This window comes from Manis pentadactyla, chromosome 11 (assembly GCF_030020395.1).
Source record: "Manis pentadactyla isolate mManPen7 chromosome 11, mManPen7.hap1, whole genome shotgun sequence".
NCBI classification, from domain to species: Eukaryota; Metazoa; Chordata; class Mammalia; order Pholidota; family Manidae; genus Manis; species Manis pentadactyla.
Window position 1 is genome coordinate 91037580 of NC_080029.1, and position 24298 is coordinate 91061877.

At 41.1% G+C, this 24298-nt stretch overlaps 1 protein-coding gene across 2 annotated transcripts in view; it reads left to right on the forward strand.

Annotated features, from left to right (window-relative positions):
- The window catches only part of MGA (MAX dimerization protein MGA), a 209433-nt gene that overhangs the window by 47721 nt on the left and 137414 nt on the right, over positions 1–24298 (forward strand). The gene's annotated exons all lie outside the window — the stretch shown is intronic.

Genomic DNA, 24298 nt, shown 5'->3' on the forward strand with positions numbered 1-24298 from the left:
TTCCTTTAGCATTTCCATTATTTTTCCCTTGCTTATCGTCAGTCCTGGGTTTCTATTTATGATTTCTCTATGATGAGAATGACAGGAGAAAGTCATGTCATTGAGCTGATTGTTCCACTACTGATACGTGCTGCTTGGTCTAATTGGGCCCTTGACATAGTTAATTACCATGAATATTTCATTGGATATTGACTCTTACTCATTCTCCAGGCAGAGAAATGCCTGGTATTGTTTTTTTTTTTTTTTGTACTCTTACTCATTTATTCAAATATATTGGAGTGTCTAGTATGTGCTGGCCAACATGCTAATGAGTAGAAAATTTTAAGAGGGAGACAGTAACAGCGTCAAATATCAAATACAGTACATTGGTACAGAACAATAAAGACAGAACAAGTGTTCATTTGATTTGGTGATGAAGAAGTTGTGGTGACAGAGCAGTTTCAGTAGGGGTTTAAGGATGGAATCCCCCTTACAGTTGGTGGCGGAGTAAATGGTAGGTGATAAAGGAAGAAGGGAGAGGACAGAGAGGGGAGGAGGAGGGAGTGAGGGAATAAAAGAGGAAATAATGGAGAAGTGAAAGGTAGAAAAGGGAAGGAAGAGAAGAGAGGGAGAGTTGGGAAGGAGGAAGAGAATAAGAAGGGGAAAGAGGGAAAGAGGGAGGGAAGAAGAAGGAGAAAAAGAGAATAACATCTCTTTGATGAAGGTTTGCTGAGAAGAGGAAGAAGCGACTGGGTGGGAACCAAGAAAGGACTTTCTTTATAGGTTTAGGTTAAACCTGACCTTGTACATGTGCTGAGGGGTTAAATGTGCTAATAGGGGAAGAGAAGTTGAAGATTCAAGATGTGGTATGGCTGATAGAACAGGTGTTGAAGGAGATAGGAAGTGGGTGGGAGTCACAGTGTGGGTCAAGGGTCTAGGTGGATGGGCTGGCTCTGAACAGAATGAAGGATGCCTGAAATAATAATAGGTAAGGAGAGGTATGAATATAGATAAGGTTATAGGTAGGAATATGGGGTGGAGGGAGGGTGTGCCTGGTAACTTATCTCTGTAAGATTAGAAGCAAGGTTATTGGTTCTGAGTGAAGGTCCTGGGCAGGGGAAGATGACAGGGGGGTTTGAGTTGAAAAAATGATTACAAGAGTTGTTGAGGGGAATAAAAGAGGAAGCTTACCAATTTTATTTTAAAGGACCAAAGTTAGAGACTTCATAGTAGTATCAGTGTGTCAAGTGTGGTTGTTCTTTGTAGAGTAGCTCAGTTTTCAGAAGCAATGTTGACCTAGAGCTGTGGTTTTGTGGTTCAGAGAAAGGGGTGCAAATCTGAAGTTACTGCTAAGAGATTTTGATGTCCTCCCATAGGATCCAGGTTTGGGGAAATTGGAGGAGTCAAGGGATAGGAGGTTTCTGTAAAATCATAGAGTAAGTATGACCAGAGTAAGATTTTTGTGAGCTGTTTGAATAATTGAGGAAGGACATTTTCAAATGATGACAAGATGCAGAGTAAAGAATTGAAGAATGTGTGCCTAAAGTAGAGTTGAGCTTACCAGTCTGTGAATTCTGATGTACAGTAATTTGATAGGTCATCTTCACCTACCATTTACTCTGGTAGTAAATGGGCATTGAAATCTCCCAGAATTTTTATAGGAGACTGAGTAGTAAAGAAGACTATGAACTAGGTTCCCAGGTCTTCTGTGAATGAGGAGGTATGACTTAAGGGATCAGAAGGTTCTACTGATGAGGAAAAAATAGATTTTGAAGGTGGGGTCATAAAGGGGGATGATCATGATCTAGAAGCTGCAGTAGAAAGGCATGTGAATGCCAATCACTTCTGGCTCTGGGAAGGCATGGACTATAATAAAGAGAGTGAATTCAAAATCTTTAGGGGGGAGTCAGGTTTAAGTCAAGGTAAACAAATGGAAGGACCATTGCTCAAAAAGATTGAAGAAGACGGGGGTTCAGTAACAAGTGAATGGTTATTCTCTTGGGCATAATGGAAAAGATTTGGATAGTGACAGTAAAGAAGAAACCAGGGCTGAGGACATTTAGACAAGAAAGGTAGATCATGGTAGGGATATTATTGCCTTTGTATGTTGGAAGTTACTGATTGGGCTCAATTGTCTAAACTTTGACACAAGTTATTTTGGTACTGAAACTGGTTTAAAGACCCAGATAGTATGTGAGTTGATCTCAAAGAGGTGGTAAAGGCTTTTTATAAAGTTAATAGCAAGGGCAACAAAAGACATATTCTGGATGAGAGATTGAAGTCCTCAGCAGAGTTGAAGTCCCTTTTTAGGTAAAGGCTCCTAGGAGGAATGTGATCAAGGGCTGGTTGTGTCCATGTACTCTCATGATGCTTGTAGGAATGCTGTGTAAGTCCATGTTGGGGGGATGTTGTGGTAAGGATCATTTTAGAATAGAATGATTATCAGCTTAAGCATCGAATGGCTTGTGTATATCAACTAGAAACAAACGACTTACTTATGTTAAAATGTTGGGATATGGTTTAATTTTTTGTTTTAAAATGTGCTAGAATTCTTGTAAAAAATTAAAGAGAAATATGAACTATTACAGATTTTAGGGGAGCTTCTATATTGTTTAAAAATCTTGTTGCAAGTAACAGAAAACCCAACCCAAATTAGTTTAAAAAGAGAGTATTCTGTCTTACATTACTGAAAATCTAGGGAAAGCACTGGTTTCAGGCATAGATTTTGTAGTTTAAATGATGTCACCAGGACGTAGTCTGTTACTTGTGTGAATTCAGATCTGCTGTCCACTGTGTGTTGATGTGATCTTTAGGTTTTTTGTGGCAGCAAATGGCTGAAATAACTCCAATTGCTGCCCTTCCAATTTAAGTGCATGTGGGTAAAATTGTAACATTTCCAGAATATCTCGCGTGGCTTTGGTGCATTTGCATATCCTCAGGGGTGGAGAGACGTTTATCTCCATGTCAATGGATAATTACTTGGGCAACGAGGGCGTGTCTGAATCTGAGAGGTTAAGGGGAGGGGCTTGCTTGCTTCCTCGCTTCTGCCCCAGCAGGGGGAGAGATGGCGCTGGACTGCAGTTTGTAAGCAATAAACATGTTTTAAATTTTATTTCTCCCATTGACTGATTTTGGTTTTTAGAGGTATTTTGCCCCAGGATTTTGCCTCCCTGGACTTAAATCTGGTGGAAGTCGGCAGGATTCCCCTGAACCTGAAATCTGTCATAATGGGTGCAACCTTTGGAAGGGCTGCCCTGAGAAATGGTGGGGAAATGCCTGGAAGCCCCCCTGTGGATGGCGGAGAGGCCTCAATGGATGCAACAGCAAAGGGTGCAGCTTCACCTGTTATTATCCCCCCAGCTGTGGTGCTTCCAATTTGGGAACCCCTAGTGGGGAATTGGTCTGGGTAAAGTACCTCTTAGAGGGGTGGGGCCTTCCCCAGAACTGGGGAAGGGTGGCAACACCAGAAGCTGCAGAGTTAGCCCTCCGTGAGTTGGAAGACTGCTTGGAGACCTTAGAGGGCCGTGTAGTGGCTGGCCTTGTAGGGTCTCTTTTTCATCCAGATAGTGGAAAATATTATACAGGAGAAAGAGAGGATTATCGAGAGGGTTAGCGAGGAGAGAGAGGGACTTAGGTGGGAGAGAGACACACTTCAGCATCGTTTGGAGGAGCTGGGTGAAAACCTATGGGATGCTATTAAGAGAGACAGCTACTGAAAGACAGGTCACACTCCTAGAAGACTCCTTAGCGGCAAGGGGGGAGGCATCAGGAAAAGCCGTGTTGCAGGAGGCTGTGGGGGAGGGGAAGGAACCTTCAGCCCTGGAAATGGTGAAGCCCGAGCGAGAAGAGGAGGCGGGGCCATTGGCAGATCTGCTACCCAGGCCACCGCGGGAGGTACCATCTTCTGTTTTAAAGGCCCACTCAGCTGTAATTAAGAAAATAAAAAGGAAACAACTGTGGGCTCCTTAGGGGGAGGAGCAGCCCCCTCCCCAGATTGTGGAGCACTCAATGCTCCACCCCTATACCCATGATGCGCTGGTGGAGCATGAGCGTCCAGTATAGGCAGAGGCCATCGAAACCTCTGCCTACACTGCTTTTACGTCTCCGGGATCTGGGGGTGGAAAACATTGTTATGTTAGGTACTGAGATGCGTAGACTGGCTTCCCTGATGACTCACCCTTCCCTCCAGCAGCGGTTGCGAAATGCCCATCACGCCTCAGGGAATCAGACACTCCTGGAATGGCTGACAGCTGCCATAAGGGTGGTTTGGCCTAATCAGGGTGATTTACCATATTTTTCCAGTAGTTGGAAAACATATGCAGAGCTCCAATAGGTACTGCGGGAACTGGGTATGAAAAACATCATCTATAATGTGGACCCCCAGGGCCCTGATAAGGAGGTGTTCACTCAAAGAATGAGAAACCTGGTGCTGCATACAGCTTTCACATCTCTCTTTGGGTCCCTAGTGAATACTCTTGCCCCACCACCTAGGGTACCCCATAGCTGAGGCTACTCATACTTTAGCAGATCTGGGGGAGGTTGAAATAATAAGGGCATGGAGGGAAGTACAGGCCATGACTGAAAGAAGTGCAGAAGGCCCCATGAAGGTCTCGAAGATACAGATGTGGGTGGATTTGATAAAGGCCGGGGTAGTGAAAGAAAAACTCGATGGGAATCCCAATAGAATATTATTAGAATTGTGGCATCAATTAAAGCCAGAGCAGCAGTTCCAGCCGCTGAGGTCCAGGATACAGAAACCAGAGTCAAGGCCTCATGCCCAGCCGGTGTCCCTGCAAAACTTCATGGGAAACAGTGCTTAGGATTCGCCCGAGCCCTCACCTCCACAGGAGAATGATTGGGCATTGTGATTTGATTGAGGGGTGGGGGGTTGAAGTCCCCACCTTGGGGGACATGGGGGGGGGACCAGAGGCCACATGTAGAATTAGCAATTCATTGGTCCCCCTGTGAATGTACAACGTGTCCTGGCTCTGGTGGACACAGGATCTGAGTGTTTTTTGATTCGTGGCAGCCCTGAGCATTTTCCTGGGACCCCTGCTGTGATAGATGGCTATGGGGGTAAGGCAATTAGAGTGAAGAAAGCCCAAATCCCATTGGGGATGGGGCATTTATCCCCAAAGGAGTATACCGTGTACATTTCTCCCATCCCTGAATATATTTTTGGGGTAGATATCCTACAGGGCCTATGGTTACAGACCACTGCAGGGGAGTTCAGACTGAGGGTATGTGTGGTAAAGGGAGTTCTGAGGGGACATGCTAAGTACCCACCTGTAGCTCTGCCTGTACCTCAGCCGGTGACAAATACTAAGCAGTATTAATTGGAGAAACTCTACAGGAGTTGGATAGGGTGGGCATCATAAAGCCCACTCATAGTCCTTTTAATTCTCCAGTGTGGTGTGGCCAGTGAGAAAGCCAGATGGCTCCTGGCGTATGACTGTAGATTACAGGGAATTGAATAAAGTCACACCCCCTTTGCATGCTGCTGTTCCTCTATAGCAGATATTCCGGACACCCTCAGCCATGAACTGGGAATGGATCATTATGTAGTAGACCTTGCTAATGCTTTCTTCTCTATTGACATAGCACAGGAAAGTCAGGAACAGTTTACCTTCACGTGGGAAGGCTGACAGTGGACATTCACTATCCTTCCACAGGGATACCTCCACAGTCCCACCATCTGTCATGGGCTTGTAGCCCAGGACTTGGCCACATGGAAGAAACCGCAAACAGTGAGCTTCTATCATTACATTGATGATATTATGCTTTCATCTGATTCTCTTTCAGATTTAGAAGGGGCAGTTCCTAGACTGTTGCGACATCTACAGGAAAAAGGATGGGCTGTGAACAGCACCAAGGTTCAGGGACCCAGTTTGTCTGTGAACTTCTTGGTTGTCTGGTTGGATAAGACTAAAGTTGTTCCTGAAGCAGTCATAGACAAGGTCCAGGCTTTCCCTACCCCTATCACTGTGGCAGTATTACAAGAGTTTTTGGGTCTTTTGGACCACTGGAGAGAGTTTATCCCACACTTGGCACAAATTCTAAAGCCCTTATACTGGTTGATACGAAAGGGCATCAGGTGGGACTGGGATGAGATATGTGCAGCTGCTTTTACTGCTGCCAAGCGGACAGTTAAGGCCATATAGGCTTTGAATGTAATGGACTCATCAAAGCCCTGTGAACTAGATGTTCATGTAACTGAAGATGGTTATGGATGGGGTCTTTGGCAGTGGCTTGAATGGACACGCCAACCTATCGGATTTTGGTTACAACTACGGAAAGGAGTAGAGGTCCGGTACACCTTGATAGAGAAGCAACTGGGTGCTGTGTACCACACCTTCCTGGCTATGGAGCCCAGCACTGGAACAGCTCCAACCAAGGTAATAACCACCTATCCGATCACGGGGTGGGTGCGAGACTGGACACAAAAGCCACGGAGTGGAGTGGCACAGACACCTACACTGGCCAAATGGGGCACATATTTACAGCAGTGCAGCACCCTCTCTACTAGCCCCTTAAGTGGAGAACTCCAATGCTTATTGGGGCCCGTGACCTATACCAGTGGAAAGCAGGAAGAACTTGCTTTTCAGCCCTTGGTAGCCAAGACTCCTTATCAGGAGGGAAAAGCCCCTATACCTGAAGATGCTTGGTACACAGACGGCACTAGTTGTGGACAGCCCCCAAAGTGGAGGGCTGTGGCTTTCCATCCTAAGACTGAGACAATATGGATGGAGGATGGAGAGGGGAAGAGCAGTCAGTGGGCTGAGTTGTGGGCAGTATGGCTTATAATCACCCAGGAGCCCTCCTGTATAGTCGTCTGCACTGACAGCTGGGCCATCTATCGGGGCTTGACCCTGTGGCTACTGACATGGTACCATGCCAACTGGATGGTTGGTCACCAGCCCCTTTGGGGGCAAGAGTTGTGGCAAGACCTATGGGCCTCTTGTCAGACTAAGACGGTTACTGTATATCATGTGACTGGCCATTTGCCTTTGGCATCCCCAGGGAATGCTGAAGCAGACACATTGGCCCAGGTGTGCTGGCTAGAAGGAAAGCCTGCCTCTGATGTGGCCCAATGGCTGCACCAGCGTTTGTTGCACATGGGACAAAAGACAGTGTGGGCTGTAGCCCGTAGGTGGGGCTTGCCATTGACTTTTGAAGAAGTCAGCAGAGCCCAGGAGTGCCTTGTGTGCTCTAAGAGGGAGTTACACCGAGTCCCACAGCAACATGGGACAGTAGTAAGGGGGCCAATACCCCTTGTCAGGTGGCAAATAGATTATATTGGGCCTCTGCTCATATCAGAAGGATATCGGTATCCCATATGTGGGCCGATGTGAACACGGCTACTGGACACATCATGCAGAGCAGCAAACCACCCAGAGGGGCCTGGAGTGTCTCTTTGCAGCCTATGGCCGGCCGCCGGTGGTTGAGAGCGACCAAGGCACCCACTTTACTGGACATGCGTTACAAGAATGGGTGCAGCAATTAGGAATGAAGTGGAAATTTCACGTACCATATAATCCTACCAGGGCAGGCATGATAGAGAGGTACAACAGTTTGTTGAAATCTGGCCTGAAGTTGGACACCAGTAGTCTATGGGTTGGTCAGTTCGCCTATGGACAGTGCTGCGGCGTTTGAATGAGAAGCCATGTAAAGGAACTTTGAGCCCTGTGGATATGCTCACATACCTTGCTGCCTCTCCTACACAATTATACGTCCAAACCAAAGAAGAGTTATTGAAGCCAGAATATAGCTGGCAGAGCAACATGTTGCTGCCAGCCCCTACTGCATTAAGCCTTGGAGACACTGTTACATGGACCTGGCCCTGGACATTTCAACACATGGACCAGTGATGGTTGGCCCTTCTGGGACCTTGGGGGAAAGGCCTGGAAGCTGGCCTCCTGTGTATTCCTGGAATAACAGCTGAATGGCCCCCAAGGTCATGGTAGTGTACCCAAAACGTCCAGGAGGTGACATCATCTGTGGGGAAGTTTTGTTTTATCTTTATGGCCAGTGCATGTACCTCCCATAGCCCTATTTATGACCCATCTGTAACTCCCACAGGGAGGGGTGTGAAAGTCTGGTATACTAGATCAGGATGAGATCCCATTCCTGCCACTGTTTTATCACAGGACCACTCTCTTGCAGGTATCCTACCTGATGGACAAGATTTGCCCATGCTGGTGTCATTAAAACGTGTATCTTACTGCCCTTAAGGTTTTCTCCTACAGTCCTTGTAGCCTGAATGCGCCCCCTGGCGGCAGCTGCCGCATGATGATTGCTCTGAACCCTCAGCTACTGCCTGCCTATGGAATGGACTAGCTATGGACTTAATCTGCATAAGACTTTGAACCTAGCTGAATCCTCCCGCTTGAGGATTGTCATGATTTTATTGCTGTTGCTATTGTTATGTCATTAGTCTGGTTACAGTGCTCCAGTTTTCTCCTCCAGGGACCATTGCAGAAGAGGGGGAATGAGTAAATTGTAAGACAAGATTTCTGGAGGGGTGGCTTGTGGGTAAAATTGTAACATTTCCAGAATATCTTGCCTGGGTTTGGTGCATTTGCATATCCTCAGGGTATGGAGAGAAGTTCATCTCCATGCCAATGGGCAGTTACCTGGGCAACCGGGGGTGTGTCTGAACCTGAGCGGTTAAGGGGAGGGGCTTGCTTGCTTGCTGGTTTCATCCGGAGCATGGGGTGGTTGGGAGGGGAGAGAAGGTGCTGGACTGCAGTTTGTAAGCAGTAAACGGATTTTAAACTTTATTTCTCCCTTTGACTGATTTCCGTTTTTAGAGCTATTTTGCCCTGGGATTTTTGCCTCCCCAGACTTACAGTGCAGTAGGAAGAACTTCTCTTCAGCAACTTGGAAGTCCTGAGCTTCACTGTCATTGACCAGATGAGCCATTTGTCCATCTTTGATCCTGTGTGAGCGAGCGGGGTGTAATACCCTCATTGGCATGTATCTGGTTCACTAGTAGTTACAGGTTAGGATCAGTATCTCTCCCACTGCTTTAGATACCTTCATGTAGAGAGGAAGTCTTATATTTCCAAATTTTCCTCTGTGCCTAGATTGCTTCTGTCTTAGAACAATCTAGATACTTGAGATTTTGTTTATTTAGTTTTTCTATAGCAAATGCAGTGAGTACTGAGCTTCATAAAAGGCCCAGGTCCAGATATTTTTGGCAACTCTAAGCTGAATAAACGTAGTCTTTACTTTCAAAGAGGCATCTGCTTAGAAGGGTTATTAGTGTGTATTAGGTAACAGAGATGCTTGGGTTTCTTTAATTGATGTTCATTTTTGTGAGTCCACATGGTAAAAGGGAGCCTGAAATTCCACAGTAATCTAGGGCAAACTGTGGATCTAGGCCTCAGGGAGACTGGGAAGTACTTAGGGAACTGAAAGGATCCATTGAAGATTAGAGACTGTTTTCTTATAGCCTTTTCAGCATGAGAATTTGTCATTCTCTCCTGCATTGGGGTTTCTTAATGTCTTTATCTGGTTTCTGGTTATGCCATTCGTCAGTATTTGTTGTTTCTTATCTTCTGGTTAGTGGGCATTCTAACTGGTGTGAGGTGATATCTCATTGTGGGTTTAATTTGAATTTTCCTGATGATTAGCAATGTGGAGCATCTTTTTATGTCCTTGTTGGCCATTTGTATTTGTTCTTTGGAGAAATGTCTGTTCAGGTCTTCTGCCCATTTTTTGGTCGGGTTATTTGTTTTTTGGGTGTTGAGGCATGTGGTTCTTTATATATTTTGGATGTTAACCTCATATCAGATGAGTCATGTACAAGTATATTCTCCCATACTGAAGGATGCCTTTATGTTCTGCTGATGGTGTCCTTTGCTGTACAGAAGCTTTTTAGTTTGATATAGTCTCACTTGTTCATTTTTAATTTTGTTTCCCTTGCCTGAGGAGATATGTCTGGTAAAAAACTGCTCATACTTACATTCAAGAGATTTTTGCCTATGTTTTCTTCTAAGAGTTTTATGGTTTCATGACTTACATTCAGGTCTTTGATCCATTTTAAGTTTACTTTGTGTATGGAGTTAGACAGTAACCCAGTTTCATTCTCTTACATGTAGTTGTCCACTTTTGTGAGCACCAGTTGTTGAAGAGGCTGTCTTTTCCCCATTGTATATCCATGGCTCCTTTATCATATATTAGTCCTATATGCTTGGGTTTCTATGTGGGTTCTCTATTCTTTTCCATTGGTCTATGGGTCTGTTCTTGTGCCAGTACCAAATTGTTTTGATTACTGTAGCTTTGTAGTAGAGCTTGAAGTCTGGGTATGTAAACCCCCCAGCTTTGTTCTTCTTTCTCAGGATTGCTTTGGCTATTCAGGGTCTTTTGTGGTTCCATATGAATTTTAGAACTATTTGTTGTAGTTCACTGAAGACTGCTGCTGATATTTTGATAGGGATTGCATTGAATATGTAGATTGCTTTGGATGAGATGGCCATTTTGACAGTATTAATTGTTCCTATCCATGAGCACAGGATAGATTTCCAGTTTTTTGGTGTCTTCTTTAATTTCTCTCATGAGTGTCTTGTAGTTTTCAGGGTATAGGTCTTTCACCTCCTTGGTTAAGTTTATTCCTAGGTATTTTATTCTTTTTGATGCAATTGTGAATGGAATTGTTAACCTGATTTCTCTTTCTTCTAGTTCATCATTAGTATATAAGAATGCAACAGATTTCTGTCTTGATTTTGTATCCTATAGCTTTGCTGAATTCAGTTATTAGTTCTAGTAGTTTTGGGGTGGATTCTTTAGGGTTTTCTATGTACAATATCATGTCATCTGCAAACAGTGACAGTTTAACTTCTTCCTTACCAATCTGGTTGCCTTTTATTTCTTTGTGTTGTCTGATTGCCATGGCTAGGACCTCCAGTACTATGTTGAATAGAAATGGGGCCATTGGGCATCCTTGTCATGTTTCTGATCTTAGAGGAAAGGCTTTCAGCTCTTTGCTATTAAGTATGATGTTGGCTGTGCATTTGTCGTATATGGCCTTTATTGTGTTGAGGTATGTACCCTCTATATCCGTATTGTTGACAGTTTTTATTATGAATCGGTGTTGAATTTTGTTGAATGCTTTTTCAGCATTTATGGAGATGATTGTGTGGTTTTTATCCTTTTTGTTAATGTGGTATATGATATTCATTGATTTATGAATATTGTGCCATCCTTGCATCCCTGGAACACACCACACTTGGTCATGATGAATGATCTTTTTGACGTATTTTTGGATTGGGATTGCTAATATTTTGTTGAGGACTTTTACCTCTGTGTTCATCAGGGATATTAGTCTATAATTTTCTTTTGTTATGATGTCTTTGTCTGGTTTTGGTATTGGAGTGATGCTGGCCTCAAAGAATGAGTTTTGAAGTATTCCCTCCTCTTCTACTTTTTGGAATGCTTTAAGAAGGATGGATATTAGCTCTTCTTTAAATGTTTGGTAGAATTTGGCTGTGAAGTGGTCTGTATGTTGAATTTTGTTTTGGGGGAGTGTTTTGATTACCTGTTCAATTTCAATGCTGGTAGTTGGGTCTGTTCAGATTTTCTGTTTCTTCCTGTGTCAGTCTGTGAAGGTTGTACTTTTCTAGGAAGTTGTCCATTTCTTCTAAGTTGTCGAATTTATTGGCATACAATTTTTCATAGTATTTGCTGATAATTTTTTTATTTCTGCAGTATCGGTTGTGATTATTCCTTCTTCGTTTCTGATTTCTGTTGCCTTTTTGATGATGACCATTCCAATAAGCCTGAGTGACTATCTCTGGGAATTGGCATCTTGCATATTGCATTAACTCTTGACAGCATGGGATGTGTTATGCAACTTGACATTACTTGTGACCCAAACCATGTTAGTTTTCATTGAAATAACTTTGTTGCAATATAAGTTTTGTGTATATTCACTGTTTTGCCTTTGATTTTATGTTGAATTCATTGAGGAACATTATTAAATCTGTAGGAAAAGCTAATTTCCAAACCTACTCAGTGTTTAATAATAGTGGTTGAGGGTGATTCTTATTCAGAATTTCAGCTCAAAAGACTTGGAATAAAACTTTACCACTGCTCAGCCTGTTAACTTATTAGTGATAGGGCAAATTAGGATATTCAACTTCCATTTCTGAAAATGTTCATGAAATGAAAGAAGGTTAAGTACAGAGTGAAATAAATCATTGACAGAAATGGTTGACAGGCTTTAAACTCTAAATATTCAGAAGTTTTGTAAATCTAAGTTTTCTTCTGCTCACGTGTTTATTTCTTGTTGCTGCTACTTATGTATTTTTTTTTGTTATCATTAATCTACAATTACATGAAGAACATTATGTTTACTAGGCTCTCCCCTTCACCAAGTCCCCCCACAACCCCATTACAGTTACTGTCCATTAGAGTAGTAAGATGCTGTAGAATCACTATTTGTCTTCACTGTGTTGCACAGCCCGCCCCAAGCCCCCCCTATATTATATATGCTAATAGTAATGCCCCCTTTCTCCCCACCTGCCTTGTCCCTCCCTTCCGACCCATCCTCCCTACTCACTTTCCCCTTGGTAACTGTTAGTCCATTCTTGAGTTCTGTGATTCTGCTGCTGTTTTGTTCCTTCAGTTTTTCTTTGTTCTTATACTCCACATACGAGTGAAATCATTTGATACTTGTCTTTCTCTGCCTGGCTTATTTCACTGAGAATAATACCATGTAGCTCCACACATGTTGCTGCAAATGGTAGGATTTGTTTTTTTCTTATGGCTGAATGATATTCCATTGTGTATATGTACCACATCTTATTTATCCATTCATCTACTGATGGACACTTAGGTTGCTTCCATTTCTTGGCTATTGTAAATAGTGCTGCAATAAACATAGGGGTGCATCTGTCTTTTTCAACCTGGAGTGCTGCATTCTTAGGGTAAATTCCTAGGAGTGGAATTCCTGGGTCTAATGGCATGTCTATTTTGAGGTTTTTGAGGAACCTCCATACTGCTTTCCACAATGGTTGAACTAATTAACATTCCCACCAGCAGTTTGTAGGAGGGTTCCTCTTAATCCACAACCTATCCAACATTTGTTGTTGTTTGTCTTTTGCATGGTGGTGATCCTTACTTGTGTGAGGTGATACCTCATTGTGGTTTTAATTTGCATTTCTCTGATGACTAGCTATGTGGAGCATCTTTTCATGTGTCTGTTGGCCATCTGAATTTCTTCTTTGGAGAAGTGTCTGTTCAGCTCCTCTGCCCATTTTATAATTGGATTATTTGCTTTTTGTTTGTTGAGGTGCGTGAGCTCTTTATATATTTTGGATGTCAACCCTTTATTGGATCTGTCATTTATGAATATATTCTCCCATACTGTAGGGTACCTTTTAGTTTTATTGATGGTGTCCTTTGCTGTACAGAAGCTTTTCAGCTTTATGTAGTCCCACTTGTTCATTTTTGCTTTTGTTTCCCTTGCCCGGGGAGATATGCCCATGAAGAAGTTGCTCATGTTTATGTCCAAGAGATTTTTGCCTGTGTTTTTTTCTAGAAGTTTTATGGTTTCATGACTTACTTTCAGGTCTTTGATCCATTTCGAATTTACTTATGTGTATGGGGTTAGACAGTGATCCAGTTTCATTCTCTTACATGTAGCTATCCAGTTTTGCCAGCACCATCTGTTGAAGAGACTGTCACTTCCCCATTGTATGTCCATGGCTCCTTTATCGTATATTAATTGACCATATATGTTTGGGTTAATGTCTGTAGTCTCTATTAGTGGCAGTACCAAACTGTCTTGATTACTGTGGCTTTGTAGTAGAGCTTGAAGTTGGGGAGTTAGATCCCCCCACTTTATTCTTCCTTCTCAGGATTGCTTTGGGTATTCGTGTCTTTGGCGTTTCCATGTGAATTTTTGAACTATTTGTTCCAGTTCGTTGAAGAATGTTGTTGGTAATTTGATAAGGATTGCATCAAATCTGTATATTGCTTTCGGCAGGATGGCCATTTTGACAATATTAATTCTTCCTAGCCAAGAGCATGGGATGAGTTTCCATTTGTTAGTGTCCTCCTTAATTTCTCTTAAGAGTGTCTTATAGTTCTCAGGGTATAGGTCTTTCACTTCCTTGGTTAGGTTTATTCCGTGGTATTTTATTCTTTTTGATGCTATTGTGAATGGAATTGTTTTCCTGATTTCTCTTTCTATTGGCTCATTGTTAGTGTATCGGAAAGCCACAGATTTCTGTGTGTTTATTTTGCATCCTGGAACTTTGCTGTATTCTGATATCAGTTCTAGTATTTTTGGAGTGGAGTGTTTAGGGTTTTTTATGTACAATATCATGTCATCTGCAAATAGTGACAGTTTAACTTCTTCTTTACCAATCTACATTCCTTGTGTTTCTTTGTTTTGTCCAATTGCCGTGGCTAGGACCTCCAGTACTATGTTGAATAACAGTGGGGAGAGTGGGCATCCCTGTCTTGTTCCTGATCCCAGAGGAAAAGCTTTCAGCTTCTCACTGTTCAGTATGATGTTGGCTGTGGGCTTATCATATATGGCCTTTATTATGTTGAGGTACTTGCCCTGTATACCCATTTTGCTGATAGTTTTTATCATGAATGTATGTTGAATTTTGTCGAATGCTTTTTCAGCATGTATGGAGATGGTCATGTGGTTTTTGTCTTTCTTTTTGTTTGTGTGGTGGATGATGTTGATGAATTTTCGAATGTTATACCATCCTTGCATCCCTGGGATGAATCCCATTTGGTCATGGTGTATGATCCTTTTGATGTACTTTTGAATTCAGCTTGCTAAGGTTTTGTTGAGTATTTTTGCATATACGTTCATCAGGGATATTTGTCTGTAATTTTCTTTTTTTGGTGGGGTCTTTGCCTGGTTTTGGTATTAGGGAAATGTTGACTTCATAGAATAAGTGTGGGAGTATTCCCTCTTCTTCTATTTTTTGGAAAATGTTAAGGAGAATGGGAATTATATCTTCTCTGTATGTCTGATTAAATTACGAGGTAAATCTATCTGGCCCGGGGGTAAGGTTCCTGGGTAATGTTTTGATTACCGCTTCAATTTCTTTGCTGGTAATTGGTTTGTTTAGGTTTTGTGTTTCTTCCTTGGTCAGTCTTGGAAGGTTGTATTTTTCGAAGAAGTTGTCCATTTCTTGTAGGTTTTCCAGCTTGTTAGCATATAGGTTTTCATAGTATTCTCTGATAGGTCTTTGTATTTCTATGGGGTCCGTTGTGATTTTTCCTTTCTCGTTTCTGATTCTGTTGATTCTCTTTTCCTCTTAATAAATCTGGCTGGAGGCTTATCTATTTTGTTTATTTTCTCAAAGAACCAGCTTTTGGTTTCATCGATTTTTTTTTCTATTGTTTTATTCTTCTCAATTTTATTTATTTATTTTCTGATCTTTATTATGTCCCTCCTTCTGCTGACTTTAGGCCTCATTTGTTCTTCTTTTTCCAATTTCGATAATTGTGACATTAGCCTATTCATTTGGGATTGTTTTTCCTTCTTTAAATATGCCTGGATTGCTATATACTTTCCTTTTAAATCTGCTTTCGCTGCGTCCTGCAGAAGTTGGGGCTTTGTGTTATTGTTGTCATTTGTTTCCATATATTGCTTGGTCTCTATTTTAATTTGGTCATTGATCCATTGAGTATTTAGGAGCATGTTGTTACGCCTCCATGTGTTTGTGAGCCTTTTTGCTTTCTTTGTACAATTTAGTTCTAGTTTTATTCCTTTCTGGTCTGAAAAGTTGGTTGGTAGAATTTCAGTCTTTTTTAATTTACTGAGGCTCTTTTTGTGGCCTAGTATGTGGTCTATTCTGGAGAATGTTCCATGTGCACTTGAGAAGAATGTGAATCTTGTTGCTTTTGGATGTAGAGTTCTATAGATGTCTATTAGGTCCATCTGTTCTAGTGTGTTGTTCAGTTCCTCTGTGTTTTTACTTATTTTCTGTCTGGTGGATCTATCCTTTGGAGTAAGTGGTGTGTTGAAGTCTCCTAAAATGAATGCATTGCATTCTGTTTCCTCCTTTAGTTCTGTTAGTATTTGTTTCACATATGCTGGTGCTCCTGTGTTGGGTGCATATATATTTATAATGGTTATATCCTGTTGTTGGACTGAGCCCTTTATCATTATGTAATGTCCTTCTTTATCTCTTGTTACTTTCTTTGTTTTGAAGTCTATTTTGTCTGATACTAGTACTGCAACACCTGCTTGTTTCTTCCTGTTGTTTGCATGGAATATCTTTTTCCATCTGTTGACTTTTAATCTGTGCATGTCTTTGGGTTTGAGGTGGGTCTCTTGTAAGCAGCATATAGATGGGTCTTGCTTTTTTATCCATTCTATTACTCTGTGTCTTTTGATTGGTGCATTCAGTCCATTTACATTTAGGGTGATTATTGAAAGATATGTACTTATCGCCATTGCAGGTTTTAGATTCGTGGTTACCAAAGGTTCAAGGTTAGCTTCTTTAGTATCTTCCTGTCTAACTTAACTCACTTATTGAGCTATTATAGGCACTGTCTGGTGATTCTTTATTTCTCTCCCTTCTTATTCCTCCTCCTCCATTCTTTATATGTTGGTTGTTTTATTCTGTGCTCTTTTGTGTTTCCTTTAACTGCTTTTGTGGGTAGTTGATTTTATTTTTTGCCTTTAGTTAGTACTTGGTTGGTCTGCTTTCTTTGCTGTGATTTTATTTTCTCTGGTGACATCTGTTTAGCCTTAGGGGTGCTCCCATCTAGAGCAGTCCCTCTAAAATACCCTGTAGAGGTGGTTTGTGGCAGGCAAATTCCCTCAACTTTTCCTTGTCTGGGAATTGTTTAATCCCTCCTTCATATTTAAATGATAATTGTGCTGGAGACACTATTCTTGGTTCACAGCCCTTCTCTTTTATTGCATTAAATATATCATGCCATTCTCTTCTGGCCTGTAAGGTTTCTGTTGAGAAGTCTGATGATAGCCTGATGGGTTTTCCTTTGTAGGTGACATTTTTCCTGTCTCTAGCTGCCTTTAAAACTCTGTTCTTGTCCTTGATCTTTGCCATTTTAATTATTATGTGTCTTGGTGTTGTCCTCCTTCAGTCCCTTCTGTTGGGAGTTCCGTGTATTTCTGTGGTCTGAGCAACTATTTTCTCCCCCAGTTTGTGGGAGTTTTCTGTCATTATTTCTTCAAAGACACTTTTTATCCCTTTTTCTCTCTCTTCTTCTGGTACCCCTATAATGTGAATATTATTCCTTTTTAATTGGTCACACAGTTCTCTTAATATTCTTTCTTTCCTGGAGATCCTTTTATCTCTCTCTGCGTCAGCTTCTCTGTGTTCCTGTTCTCTGGTTTCTATTCCATCAATGGCCTCTTTCATCTTATCTGTTCTGGTTGTAAATCCTTCCAGAGATTTTTTCATTTCTGTAATCTCCTTCCAGACTTCCTCTCTTAGCTCTTTAATATTTCTCTCCAGCTCTGTCAGCATGGTTATGAGTGTTATTTTTAAGTCTTTTTCAGGGAGATTGGTTACGTCTATCTTCCCAGGTTCCTTCTCAGGGGAGGGTGTCTGGGTTAGTCTTGTCTGTATCAAATTATTCTGCCTTTTTATGGTGATAGAGGTCGTTGTGGGGAGCTGGCACATGTGTTAGCTGGGAGAACGACTCTTCTTGCTGGTTTGTGGCCTTCCTCTCCTGGGAGAATGGTGACCCCTAGTGGCTTGTGCTGGGCAGCTGTGCTCAGACCGGGTCTCTGATTCTTGCCCGGCTGCTGTGGAGTTACGCTCTGTGGTTGCTGTGGGTGTGGCTGGCCTCAGGCTGCCGCTCCACTATGGTGGAGCGGCGTCGGAAGTGGAATGGGTTGGAGGCTGTTTATCTCCATGCGGAGCCTCTGAGCTGTGCTGCCGCCCAGGGGGTTAGGGCACCCTGAGTTCCCTGGGATTCCCAGCTCCTGGGCTAAGTGTCCCGGGACCTTTCTCTCCAGTTGTGGGGTCCCTGTCCTTTTAAGTCTTTCAAAAAGCACTCGCTTTTCTTTGTTCCAGGGGCGCCGGCTGCAGAGACCCAATAGCAGGTTTTACTGTCCCATTTCCCTAGTATCCAGCACCCAATGCACTGTGTGTCTGCACTCTGATGTGGATGCCTAGGGCTGGATATTTAGCATTCCTGGGCTCCCTCTACCTCCCTGCTCTGACTTCTCTCCTCCCACCGGGAGCTGCAGTGAGGGGCTCTCAGGTCCCACCGGGCCGCGGCTTCTGTCTTACCTCCTTCGCAAGGCGCTGGGTTCTCACAGGTGTAGATGTAGTCTGGCTGTTGTCCTGTATCTTCTGGTCTCTCCTTTAGGGATAGTTGTATTTGTTGTATTTTCAAAAATATATATGGTTTTCAGAGGAGATTTCCATTGCTCTACTCATGCCGCCATCTTCAGTTCCTGCTTATGTATTTTTACATCAGTTATAACACAGATTCTGCTTAGCACATTCCAGTTCATGTTGCACTGAATTAGTGTTTCCCAGCTTTTTTGAAAATATTCTTGCCTGTTATAGTTCCATGCAAATCATTCATACAGGCTATTTGTTTAGTTACTTCAAATTTTTATTAACTTCTCAGATACACAGCAATAACTGATATGTATTGGTAACCCTGTCAGCTCACCAGAAGCCAAGGAAAACTCAAAATCGTTTGCCTTCCTATTGTGTGTGTTTTTTTAGTTAATTAATAAAATTGTTTTTAAGTTGATGTTTCTACCAATGTCTTTAGCTGATTGAGCTACATTCTTGCCAAAATGCTTATAATATTAAACAAATTTATTTTATCTAGGCATATTTCTTTGGCTGCTACAAACAGGATTTGATTAACTTATCATTGGTAAAAGGCTTTCCTTGCTTAGCTGACAAATGAGTAACTCAGAAGGGTACTTTGCATTGTTATTTTTATTTTTGTGAAGAAATTCAGATGTGATGAGATATTCTATTTAAATTTACTAATTTCTCTCTGTTTTCCTGTTGGAAATATGGGTGCTCACTCTGTAATGTTGATGTATATTGCATTCTTTCAGAACAGCTGTATTTGTCATTGCATAATAAACATACTGCTTTCTACCTAATTTGATATCAAGATTATCTACACTTCCATTGTATCTTAAAAGTGATATTTGAAGCCCGTTTTTGTCTTCTGTTCTTGGTTTGATTTGCTGTGACTGCACTGGTAATAAAAAATAAAATGTATGGCAAGCAGTATAGTGCTCAAAAAGCTGTCAAATTATAACTTCATTACTGTTATTTATAGTACCCTGAGAAGCAGTGCAAAACCATTAGAGTGCCATATGTGGTGCCCTGTAAACATAGCAGTCTGCCATTGTAAAAGCAGCTAGAGAAAATATATAAACAAGTAAGTGTGGCAGTGTTTTAATAAAGCTTTATTTATGGACATTTAAAATTGAATTGCATATAACTTTCACAGCATGAAACATTTTTCTCTTGATTTTTTCAACCATTTAAAAATGTAAAAACCACTCTTAGCTAATGGGCTGTACAAAAACACATAGGTCCAGAATATGTAAAGAGCTCACACACCTCAACAAATAAAAAACAAATAACCCAATTAAAAAATGGGCAGAGGAACTGAACAGACAGTTCTCCAAAAAAGAAATACAGATGGCCAACAGACACATGAAAAGATGCTCCACATCGCTAATTATCAGAGAAATGCAAATTAAAACTACAATGAGGTATCACCTCACACCAGTAAGGATGGCTGCCATCCAAAAGACAAACAACAACAAATGTTGGCGAGGCTGTGGAGAAAGGGGAACCCTCCTACACTGCTGGTGGGAATGTAAGTTAGTTCAACCATTGTGGAAAGCAGTATGGAGGTACATCAAAATGCTCAATACAGACTTACCATTTGACCCAGGAATTCCACTCCTAGGAATTTACCCTAAGAACGCAGCAATCAAGTTTGAGAAAGACAGATGCACCCCTATGTTTATCGCAGCACTATTTACAATAGCCAAGAATTGGAAGCAACCTAAATGTCCATGGATAGATGAATGGATAAAGAAGATGTGGTACATATACACAGTGGAATACTACTCAGCCATAAAAAAGGGCAAATCCTACCATTTGCAGCAACATGGATGGAGCTGGAGGGTATTATGCTCAGTGAAATAAACCAAACGGAGAAAGAGAAATATCAAATGATTTCACTCATCTGTGGAGTATAAGAACAAAGGAAAAACTGAAGGAACAAAACAGCAGCAGAATCACAGAACTCAAGAATGGACTAACAGGTACCAAAGGGAAAGGGACTGGGGAGGATGGGTGTGTAAGGAGGGATAAGGGGGTGGAAGAAGAAGGGGGGTATTAAGATTAGCATGCATGGGGAGGGTGGGAGAAAGGGGAGGGCTGTACAACACAGAGAAGACAAGTAGTGATTCTACAACATTTTGCTATGCTGATAGACAGTGAATGTAAAGGGGTTTATAGGGGGGACCTGGTATAGGGGAGAGTCTAGTATACATAATATTCATCATGTAAGTGTAGATTAATGATAACAACAACAACAACAAAAAAGCAGTTTCTGTGTAGTGACCTCCAAGAAGTTCTACACAATGGCATAAAGGGCATATAAAAGTGTAGGAAAAGGGTCTGTTTGTGTTTATACAGAGGATCAAAGCCTAATTTGGCTACCCCGAAAATGAACTAAGATACGATATGAAAAAGAACTTCCAACATCAGCACTCTCTGGAAGGCTCATACCAGAAGACGATCATCAAAAAACCCCAACAAAGATCCATGTGCTGCTACAGGTGTAGATGCACTCATCCCACCGGTTCCTGGACTTGCCATGGGAATGAAGAAGGAGATTTTTAAGCTGGCCTGTGCATACAGTAAAAGAACAAATTTGACTGGATCTATACTGTTGGAACTCAACCAGGAATTAGGAGAAGTACAAATTGTAGCTCTCCAAAATCCTGCAACTACAGACTATTTATTGTTAAAAGAAGATATGGGATGTGAAGAGTCCCCAGGAATGGGTTGTTTTAATTTGTCTGATTTCTCTCAGACTGTTCAAGTTCAGTTGGACAATATCCACCATATCATAGATAAGTTTTCACAAATGCCTAAGGTGCCTAACTGGTTTTCTTGGTTTCACTGGAGATGGCTGGTAATTATAGGTATGCTTTGGTTATGTAACTGTACTCCTATTATGTTAATGTGTGTGCACAATTTAATTAGTAGTTTAAAACCTACACATGCTGAAGTTACTCTACAAGAAGATATGTCAAAGAAACAATTAATCTTCCCATGTTTTCTTCCGCTTGCTACTTCTATAGCTTTTCTTCTTCCTTCCTAATTACAACCCTTAAATTGAATTCGTGCCTCATATCAAATTTACTGAGTATCATAATTCTTCCAAGTGGTAAAGACACCTCAAGACAAATGCTGGGCAAAGAAGCCACAGGGCATAAATATGCAAAGAAGTAAAAAGCTAACTTTTTCAAACAATAAGGCTTCTCTCTCACTTACCAACTTTACATTTCCCTGTATGGCCCTGGAAGATGACTGGTTAGCCAGAGACGGGTAAGATTCCTCAAGGGAGGAACAACCTAAGACAGGCACAGTCGCAGGGGGGCCATCAGGTGAGAAATTGGGGGCCAACAGAGGTGAGGCTTAGAACCTCTCCCCCACTGTTCTGAGAGAAATCTTCTGCATACGTGGATGTTTTATTGCCCTTGTCTAGCTTGGATTAACATATAGTCTACAGGCACACACCTGATCATCTACATTTGCTCTCTTACAACACTAAACTATGTTTTCTACCTTTATCTTGCATCTACCTACCACTTCAGCATTTTATTAAAAATAATAATAATAAAGAGAGAAATGTGGTATCCACATACAAATCATGTATAAAAATCAAACGAATATCATATTTGAACTGATTGTTTATAGTTCATAATGCATGAGCAAAACCAAAAGTTTCTGTGATGACTTCCCTTGTACTGTTCACCATGTAACTTATTCACTATGTAAGAATTTGTTTTCCATGTAAGAACTTGTTCGTTATGCTTCAGAAGATTTGAGACTGACGAAAATTAGGCTTGGGGTGGATTAATGATTGTGCATTGAGCATTGACTCCCCTATACAGAATTTTATTGTTATTAACAACCATTTGATCAATAAATATTAGAGATGCCCTCTCAAAAAAAAAAAAAGTACACACTTCTAATTGTAAAATAAATAAGTAACCGGGATGTAATGTGTAGCATAAGGAATATAGTCAAAATATTGTAACAACTTGGTGTGGTGATAGCTGGCACCTAGAATTATCATGTATATAAATGTTGAATCACTGTGTTGTACACCTGAAAATAATGTAATACTGTGTGTCAACTACCCTTCAATAAAAAATAATTATCTAAAAAACAGAAAGAACAAAAAAAACACATAGAATGCCCTGGCTGGTCTGTGGGCTGTAGTAGTTTGCCATCTTCTCCTTTAATCCAATAAAAAAGTCTACTGGGAGAAAAATCTTGCTTGGTGGAGGCAGGTCTATGAGGTAAATCATTCTTGATGACATATCTACAGCCCTTAGATCATACTATTTTGACTACTTATGTCAGCATTGATCTCATCTTAGAAGAGAAAAGGTAAAAAAAAAAAAGCAGAGATCAAGAGTTTATGTAGAGAGTTTATAGAGAGTTTTTACTTATTTATTTAAGGAAAGACCTGTACAATTTTTTTTTTAATGTGCCACATGAAGAGCTCTTAGACTTATGAATTTCTGTTGTTAGGTTTTTTTGTGAAAAATTACATATGAATATGAACTTATTTTTTTTCTAAGAAAAATGTGCTTATTTAGACACTTAATCTAATGATGCCCGCTCTCCCCACTTTTATTCGACATATTACTGGAGGTCCTACCCACGGCAGTCAAGAGAACACAAAGAAATAAAAGGCATCCAGATTGGTAAGGAAGAAGTTAAATTGTCACTGTTTGCAGATGATATGATATTGTACATAGAAAACCCTAAAGAATCCACCCCAAAACTACTTGAACTAATAACTGAATTCAGCAAAGCTATAGGATACAAAATCAACACACAGAAATCTGTTGCATTCCTGTATACTAATGATGAACTAGCAGAAAGAGAAATCAGGAAAACAATTACATTCACAATTGCATCAAAAAGAATAAAATACCTAGGAATAAATCTAATCAAGGAAGTGAAAGACCTGTACCCTGAAAACTACAAGACACTCATGAGAGAAATTAAAGAAGACACCAAAAAATGGGAATCTATCCTGTGCTCATGGATAGGAACAATTAATACTGTCAAAATGACCATCTCACCCAAAGCAATCTACAGATTCAATCCAATCCCTATCAAAATATCAGCATTCTTCAATGAACCAGAAAAAATAGTTCTAAAATTCATATGGAACCATAAAAGACCCCAAATGGCTAAAGCAATCCTGAGAAGGAAGAGTAAAGTGGGGGGAATTACACTCCCTGACTTCAAGCTCTACTACAAAGCTACAGTAATCGAAACAATTTGGTACTGGCACAAGAACAGACCCATAGGCCAATGGAACAGACTAGAGAGCCTATGTATAAACCCAAGCATATATGGTCAATGAATATATGATAAAGGAGCCATGGATATACAATGGGGAAATGACAGCCTCTTCAACAACTGGTGTTGGCAAAACTGGACAGCTACATGTAAGAGAATGAAACTGGATTATTGTCTTACTCCATTCAGAAGTAAACTTGAAATGGATCAAAAACCCGAATGTAAGTCACGAAATCATAAAACTCTTAGAGGAAAACATAGGCAAAAATCTCTTGAATATAAACATGGGCAACTTTTTCCTGAACACATCTCCTCAGGGAAGGGAAACAAAAGCAAAAATGAACAAATGGGACTATGTCAAACTAATACGCTCCTGTACAGCAAAGGACACCATCAGTAGAACAAGAAGTTCTACAGTATGGAGAGAATATATTCATAAATGACATATCCGACAAGGGGTTAACGTCCAAAATATATAATATCTCACATGCCTCAACACCCAGAAGGCAAATATCCCTATTAAAAAATGGGCAGAGGATATGAACAGACAGTCTCCAAAGAAGAAATTCAGGTGGCTAACAGGCACATGAAAAAATGCTTCCCATTGCTAATTATCAGGGAAATGTAAATTAAAACCACAGTGAGTTATCACTTCACAACAGTTAGGATGGGAGAACAAATGCTGGTGAGGATGTAAAGAAAGGGGAACCCTCCTATATTGTGAGAATGTAAATTAGTTCAACCATTGTGGAAAG